The 8614-nt window shown below is 36.0% G+C and overlaps 1 protein-coding gene across 2 annotated transcripts in view; it reads left to right on the top strand.

The window, feature by feature from the left end:
• Positions 1-8614, top strand: part of LOC117169394 (sialomucin core protein 24-like) — a 147313-nt gene that overhangs the window by 81078 nt on the left and 57621 nt on the right. The window lies entirely within an intron of this gene.

Consider the following 8614-nt stretch of genomic DNA (forward strand, 5'->3'; position numbering starts at 1 on the left):
AGGTATCGAGACCTTATAAGGGAGTTGCAACGATTGTACCCGGAATATTCTGTTAAACTGATCGTCCTTATCATCGGCGCTCTAGGAGGTGCCAAGCTTTCATTTTCTAATGGCCTAAAAAGCATCCCTGCGTGTCAACAATATGCTGGAATACTTGCGGGAAAAATGCAGAAGGCGGTTGTCCTTGGGTCGCTCCGTGTTCTTAGGGTGCACGAGGGTTTTGCTGGATCGTCGTATTGGTTCGTTTACAGACTGGAACCACCTATCTCACGGTTGTGAGACGTGGTTGTGGCTGAAATTTTACCGCGATTTCGCTGGAAGCGGGTGCAATTTTCTCTTACTCTTACTTATAAATAATATATAATAAGTCAATTAATATGGTGGCCCATCTCGCCCCAGTGCGTGACTCATCCCGCCTTAGGCATTAGGCGATATGAACGTTGCGCAAAAATTCTTTATTTTCGTTTCTAATTCCACATATACTTTATTCCACATATACATATATTTTTTAGTTTTGCGCAACGTTTATATCGCCTAATCCCTGGGGCGGGATGGGTCACGCACTGGGGCGAGATGGGCCACCTAATTAATTGACTTATTATATATTATTTATAAGTAAGAATATGCTCAGAGGATTTTAAAACGAAAACATATCTTACACGTATTTTTACAAAATTGAAACGAAAATTGAAAGTATTTTACGTTAAAATGATACAACCCCTAATCCTAAGCACTACCGCAACTAACACTGCAAAGAGTATATAGAAAAACGATTTATATCCACATATCTTTTAACAATTATATTACAGAAATAAATATAGCAATTTTTCGACACACCCATGTACATTTAATCAGTGAAACTTAAATTCTACATTACGAAAACTCTTCAATACTAGACTGGTCTACTACAATTACTATATGACACTGAATTTGATATATATTGGGCTATTAAGCCGTTTTTTAGAACAGCTGCCTTATTTTTCAACCGCAACAATGTTTTTCTCATTTTTATAGTATTTTACGAGTTTTCAAACAAATCTACTTAAGAAATATACCAGAAAAACAGTGCTCTCTTTTGCTTGGTACTAACTCATATTTTTTTTCTAATGCAGACCTATAACAGTGCTGCTGTCATACTTTTCCTGAGAATTTTTTGACAAGATTAGTTCTTTACACGTTTACACCAGAATTAACACTCTGCACAATCTGATCATATGAAGCATTGTATCCTAACCTACTGACTGCTACACTAAGAGGTTAGGTTAATGCACATGAAGAGGTGGCTTATTCCGCCCCATATGACAGTTTTTAGGCAAATCAAAATTTCACCCATTTCGGTTTTAAAATTAAATATAAATCTATTGAAAGCTTAAGGTTTAATAAATAAGCTATCTAAATAACCACTGAAAAACATCTAATATGTGATTCTGTGTGATTCTTGAACTTTTAAAACAAATGCAAAATAGCAGAATACTGGTCTAGAAATTTTTACTTACGTTTTTTCCAAAGTGATTCAACATTAAGCGAAAAATTAATAATGAAAGCATATGACAAAAAATTATTGCGTATACTAGACCTTAATACCCCTAAGATAATATTAAGATTCTTTTGGTTATCAGATCATATATTTGCAGAAAAATACATAAGGCATTAACCCTTTCAGGGGCAATGGTATATATACGTACCGCCTTTTTTCTTGCATTTTGTTTTAAATGTTAAGTACAGTTTACAGTTTCCAGCATGTTTACCTTTATTTTCAGACTCTTAGGGATCCATGCTTTGCAATGGCGACAACATTCGACCAAGTTCGCGCGTTTCCATACTGACAGAAAAATTCGCCCCTGAAAGGGTTGAAAGGGTTGAAAGGCCGTTGATTGATTTACATTCAGTTAATAGGCTGGAAGCGGATACAAATTTTTCACCGCGCGCTTGTAGGTGTTTGTTGCTGTGCGATTTGTTGTGACTCGTACAAATCTGTTTCGGCCAGAATGCATCCCGATAATACGAACAAGATGTCATTTCATCGGAGCGAGGTTGTCTTCTTTTACGACTACAAGTCGTCCGATTTTGATGTCTACTTGTATAGTGGCTGAATGCGACTTGCGGTGAGTGATGAACTCATTAAGATACTCCTTGTGCCACCTTTCCAAAAAATGTTGTCTCATTTTCTTGGCGACTTGCCAGCATCTTCGCCTGTTGGCTGACGTGTGACATAGATCGTCTTCAGGTAAACTAGGCGTAGATCTACCCATAAGGAAATGTGCTGGAGACAAAGGAAGTAAATTGTCGGGATCGGATGAAAGTGTAGTCAGAGGGCGAGAGTTGAGGTAGGCTTCGACTTCCACGACGTACGTGTAAAGTTGTTTATACGTCACAAGAGAGTTTCCTGCTATTCTTGTGAAATTGTGTTCAAATGACTTGACTCCGGATTCCCAAAGACCTACGAAATTATTTCCTACAAAATTATCTCCGTTATCTGAATGAATCGAAGAAGAAAGTCCTCTACAAGCGAAAAAAGGTTTTATGAGAGACATACGAAAATTGATACATATATCTTTACTTTAGTATACTTTCTATGATGATGTTCCTTTGTGAAAAAAGAAAATTAACTTCCCGAAGTTTTGCCCTGAAATATTTCACGCATTGTCGTATCACGTGCCGAGTAGAATTCGCCCATCCATGGCCAATACATTTCGTGAACCCCGAAGAGTGTGGCATTGACTCCTGCATGCAACCGCCGTAAATGTTCATCTCGAATAATAGTTCTTGTCATATGATTATTTTTCGGAAGTACGATAGGGTGTTTTTGGGACTCGGGATGACATGCTTTGTACTATTCTGCCCCTACCTTGAGTATGCCTTGATCTAAAAAAGAGTTAAGGCAGAGAAGAACACTGTTTCGATTGAGATTTTAATTTTTTATATAATAAGACCAGCTCGCCAGGGAATGTGTCGGCTTGATTTTTTTTGCTGATTATATTGCAAACTGAATTTAATTCGTCCCTTGAAAGTAGACCTTGAAATCTGGAAGCTTTAGTCTTAATTTTTCTGTTCATAAAAATTCTTAAACAATAAGTAACAATTACTTGGAGTTTCTTTAAATTACTATACTTTAAAAAAAGAACGAACTCTTGTTGAATAACCTTGAGAAAAACATTTTCTGAGAAAGAATTTTCTGACATTTTTAGATTCAGTAGTTGTTTGAATATCCGCAACTCGGTTGGTAACGAATCTGGGCAACGTATGTGGTGGGGTGTTAATACATTTCAAGACAATGGTTGCGTCTGACCAAAAGAGAGTTTGCAAATTTAATTTGAAGTGAGCGAACTGTCTCATTGTAGAATTGTGCAAGAAGAGTAGCGGCGCATAACTTTAATCTTGGCACAGTCTTGGTTTGTATTGGAGCGACACATGATTTTGAACAAATGAGAACACAATGGTGATTGTCCTGGGTATCAGTCGTCCTCGAAGAACGGAACGCACCATAGGCCTTTTCGTTCGCGTCGTAATTTCAACTCGTATGAAAATTCGAGATTCATCGCGTGTAACTGATGCGATTGAGCAAACTTAATTGCGATTTCTAATCGAACCATTTATCCTGAAGTTCTATTGGAACTGAATTATTGTAACCGGGTTCAAAGCGTAGATTTTAATCGCTTCATCGGGTTCTTTTCGCCATAAAGTCTTTTGATAAAAACTGTCTTCCGGGGGAACCCAAATTTGTCGATACATCTGCGGAACCATTACACATGACTCTTGTTTTAGCTGTAAGGCTGTCGGCCTTTATTATTGCGTGGTGAGGAAGATGATACCAGGCCGCAAAAGGTCCTGATTATTAATAAGAGATATATGACCTTCATTGAAATAACCGTCGATACAGTCTGTGTGCTGATATTTGAGTTCGGGATTCCTGCCGAATATTTTCAGAAGTGCGTAGAACTGTTGAAAGGCTGCATTTTGAGAGTCTACAAGTGATTATTTTCATAATTAAACGTAACCTAACCGCGTAACGACCGGACTCATCGTGCTCAGTTGTGTTTTTGCAATGGTATTCCGCGTCTCGCTCTTCCTCTGAAAGTATTTTTGAGGAATTTTCTTCTCCTAATTCCCACAAGATGGGTAAATCTTGAAATTTAATTAAATTGCAAGATACGCGCGATTTGGTTTCAATAGAGATTTGGTTACTTGAGGATTGACGTACTGTCCCGCAAAGATCCAGCCGAGATCAGTCTCTTGGAAGAGTGCTGATTGACCCTCGACCTTAATTTGACCAGCGCGCATAGAATTGCACTGAGAACATGAATCTAGAAAGGGACGATAATGACCCGTGCTGTCTAAAATATCAACAATCGATGTGCCGGGAATTACCTGGATTTGGGTTGGAATCTGAAAACTTGCACAAGCAGTAGTTATGCTTTTCCTAGGGGTCTTTCTTGTCTGAAAGGCAAGAGTGTATTTGTAAGAAGACAAATATGACACATCGATGTTTTACGAATGATATCGTAGCGCTCTTGGGAAGTTAGAATGTTTAATTGTTCACATGCATCAAGATGATGCGTACGTTTACAGAGTATACCTGAGACTTGCGATTTCTCTGAATTGGAATCGAGAGTAGTAGTTATGGAAGATTAAGATGATCGAGAATTAAACCGCGACTATGAGTTATTATTTTTTGGTAGTTGACTCCGCTGAGAGTCTTTTAATTTTTGAACAGATTGCGTATTTTTCGTAAGAGATTAGTAAAGTATCCCAGTGATCTACTGGTTGATTTAGTGCTCTGAGAGCCTTATTCTTTTCATCGTGTGATCTAACAATGCGTGCACGGAAAATTCCTTTGATATATGAGGAATTTCAAATAAAGCTTGAACGTGGCGTTCGACTATAAACTTGCGATTCTCATAACGCGTTGTTAAAAGATCCCATGTGACTTGATAGTTATTGCTAATAATTTCCAGTGATGCTATAACGTCCGCTGCCTCAGCTTTCAGGCAGGCCTTGAGATAATGGAATTTTTTGAATGGGAGAACGAACAGGGTTAGCGTGACACAAGGATTTGAACGAATTGCGGAAGGTTAGCCACGAATCAAAGTTCCCATGGAAAGTAGGAGCTTGAAGCCTTGGGAGTTCAAACCAGGCATTTAAATGTGTTGAATTTTGTACTTGATTGGATTTGTTATAATTAGTTTCGTTCACTTGACCCTGGTTTTCCTATTGTGAGCCCGTCGCAGGCATAATCGCAGCCTGATTCGAAGCAGGTGGCCTGATTGGCAAAAGATATGTGATTTTTACTATATTTTATAAATTGACCGGCGATCGCATGAAATCAATTTTTGAATGAAAGTCTATCTACATCGGGTTGTTCAATCGCGTTTTCATCTCTAATATCTTCTTCTAATTGACTTTGAATCGCGTCGAACTTGTCCTGAAATTTGAAATGAATTTCTAACCATTATTCGAGATCAAGTACTTCAAAATCAGTATTTTTAATTATAGAAGGAAGTGCAATTTCGGAAAAAGTTAACGAGCGTTTTATTTGACCACGTTTATTTTGAGCGTTTTCATATTTTCTGCTTTAGACATCTGATCCGACTCATGATTTTCTTGCTTTTTTCGAAAATCTTTAATTCAAACTAGTCGTGATGAACAATCTACCCACCGATACGCAATGAAAGCTAAACCAAATGAAATGGATTAAATACAAAGGGTAGTTCACTAGACTTGCCTGGGTCCGAACAAATTATAGGTGGCGGCTGTAGAACTTCCTGGAAGGTCCAGGTGATCCGAATGTCCAATTGGTTACGAAGGCACATTTTGCACAATAATTACTGAGTGTTTAAAAGAGTTTGTCCAGCACGTTGCGAAGGCAATTTTGAACAAAATTCATGGATTGTTTGAAAAAATCCGTCTCGAAGAACCATAAAATGCTTGTAGCTGAACAAAAATGAATAAAATTGCTGACTACCGATTTGAGATACACACTACTTAATAAACCATTTATTAAACTTGTAATAGTAACATGTGATACATAAGAAACTTTACGTCTTAAAGACCATGCTCACGGAAACTGGAAGCTAAGATAAATCTGACCGGAAAAACCGTATCGAGTCCAGTCAGGAGAGAAAAAAGGGCGTATCTATAGTTTTGCCAATCCTGAGGTGGGTGGAAATTTTTAGGTTTGTAGACATTGATTGGTCAGTTTGAGAAAAACCCAGAAACATTAGAGGGCCCTCGTGGCGTTCGTTCGAGGTTAAGGCACAGTAAAAGTTGTCGGATGGTTCTAGAGTTAATTCTTAGCTTTGACGACAAACTCACGTTTTGCTAATAAATGCAGTAGACAGAGGATGTTTCGAAAGTTACAAGATTGGATTCTAGGACTAAAATCATAAATTCGAAACTTTTGAGAAAGCGCAGTAAACAGCCTTACGTCTATCGTTGGTTATACGATCGTAGAGTACTTGATTTTAGGCACAGGATCTGAAATTATTTGCCCTTTTCTTACAATAGAATTTTTCTGCTACAATAGTGAAAATTGAAATAATTCTTACTACGTAACAGATTTTACGAAAATAAAATATTTTGGATTTTATTTAAAAATTTTAAAGACTACAAATTTATATTGTACCGCTTATCAGCAATCATAATTCAAAGCTTTCCTAATTTAAATGCTCTACATGTGTATCTAGTCCAGTATTAAGTTGAAAAATAGACAAATTTTCAGTTTGCAATTATTTGCAAGCGTACAATTTTCAGTATTCCGTATTTACAGGTAGTATTGAGTATCGACAGCTTTGACATTGGAGTTATTCAATTATTTTAAATTTTTAATTTTCATTTTTTTCGTTCTAATTTCTTATCCAAGAAAAAACGTGCTCTTTTGATTTATGTTCCACAATTTTTAAGGAATTCGTAAACCCGTGTTTAGGGTTTCCTAGCCCCAGGCTGAAACCCTTCGTTTCGTTTAGGTGTTCGTCCAAGCATTTGTGTATGAAGAATGAATTTTTTCTACACTTAAAAGAAAAAGATATTTGGTGTAAAATGTACTTTTTTTCAAACCAATTTTCATATGGAACAATTGTTTGGTTTCAATATTTTTGTTCCAAAATTTTTATTTTAAAAAAAATTTTGTTTAAAAACATTTTCTAACCTTTTTTCATAAAATTTGCTGTTCACTTTGTTTTTAACTTCAAACAAAAATATGTGTCTGCGTTCACTAATTTTTATAAATATATTGTCGGATGCAATTGCTATTTAGAATAATAAATGGTTTAAACGTTTTATTATAAATTTATACCTCACGCATTAGAAAATTGATGCATCAAAAAAGTCTAACATCAGTTCAGCAGAGAATTGCTATAAAGAATAAGAATTTTTTTTTTAAATGTATTTGCGCCTGCAATTTTAAATAAAAAGTAATCCGCTTTGTATTATAAGCGGTTTGCATTAAAATTATGTAGCATTACTTCAGGAGGAAAAAGTTGTAAACAATAATGATTTCTTTCAATAAATGATTTACTTCATTTTCAGTATTCACACTCTAACTGACTACTTAAAAATAAGTTTAAAAAATTTCTTATTCTTTATAGCAATTGTCTTCGGAAGTGATGTTAGACTGGTGTGATGCATAAATTTCCGAATACGTGAGGTGTAAATTTCTGTTGTAGATTACACATTGAAATACAACGCTTAAACAATTCATTATTCTTTATAAAAAAATTTTTCCGACGATATATTTACAAAAATTATTCAAAGTAGACACTTATTCTATTAGGGTGTTACTTTAAGACTTGACATAATCTTGAAACAAGACATTGCTTAATTTTGTAAGAAAAATTGTTTGATAAAAAATTTGATTCACAAGTTTCTTCGGAAAAATGAAAAATGCTTTGCAACAACATTTAAAAAAAAATAAAAATTTTGAAACAAAAATATTGAAACCAAATAATTGCTTTACACGAAAAATAGTTGAAAAAAATTTTGTACATTTTTTAAACCAAATATTTTTTTCTTTCAAGTGCAACTCTGTGTCATCTAGCGTATGCTCCGAACGGGATCAGACTTACAAGGTCGCCTATATGAGTGGCCAGAGCCTGGCTTACGATAGGGTGCTTAAGAGGAACACGACGCGACAAACCGTTACAATGGCAATAATAAGTCGCACCGTGTTCCTCTGACACATAGCTAGCGCAAGCGCAGTACATTTGAATGCCAAAGTTGAGGTCATGGTCCTGACTCTGATTCTCTTTTCCCTCTTTCCATGTTTGAATCCCACTGCCCACGAATATTTGTTAATTCTGGAAACTTCTGTGCTTTCCGAGAGGCTGTTTTCGAAAGCTGGCCAAATTGTTAACAAGCCCAGAAACAGGCTCTCGGTAAAGCACTTAAATCAGTTGGTATTTTTGGGGTCACTGGACCTAGCAATGTTGCAGTAGGTGTGGAAATTTATTCTCTTTTTAGAACTAAGCTTTCACATTCATTTCTATCCGGTAAGAAGGAGTTGATTGGAACACATTTTTTTTCTTTCATATTTTGAATGTATAATATGTTGAAAATATACTGTAAAAAGAAAAAAAAAAATTAAATATTTATGGAGATATTGTCAAAAATGTCAGAGTCC

The sequence above is a fragment of the Belonocnema kinseyi genome, chromosome 3 (genome assembly GCF_010883055.1).
Source record: "Belonocnema kinseyi isolate 2016_QV_RU_SX_M_011 chromosome 3, B_treatae_v1, whole genome shotgun sequence".
NCBI lineage: Eukaryota > Metazoa > Arthropoda > Insecta > Hymenoptera > Cynipidae > Belonocnema > Belonocnema kinseyi.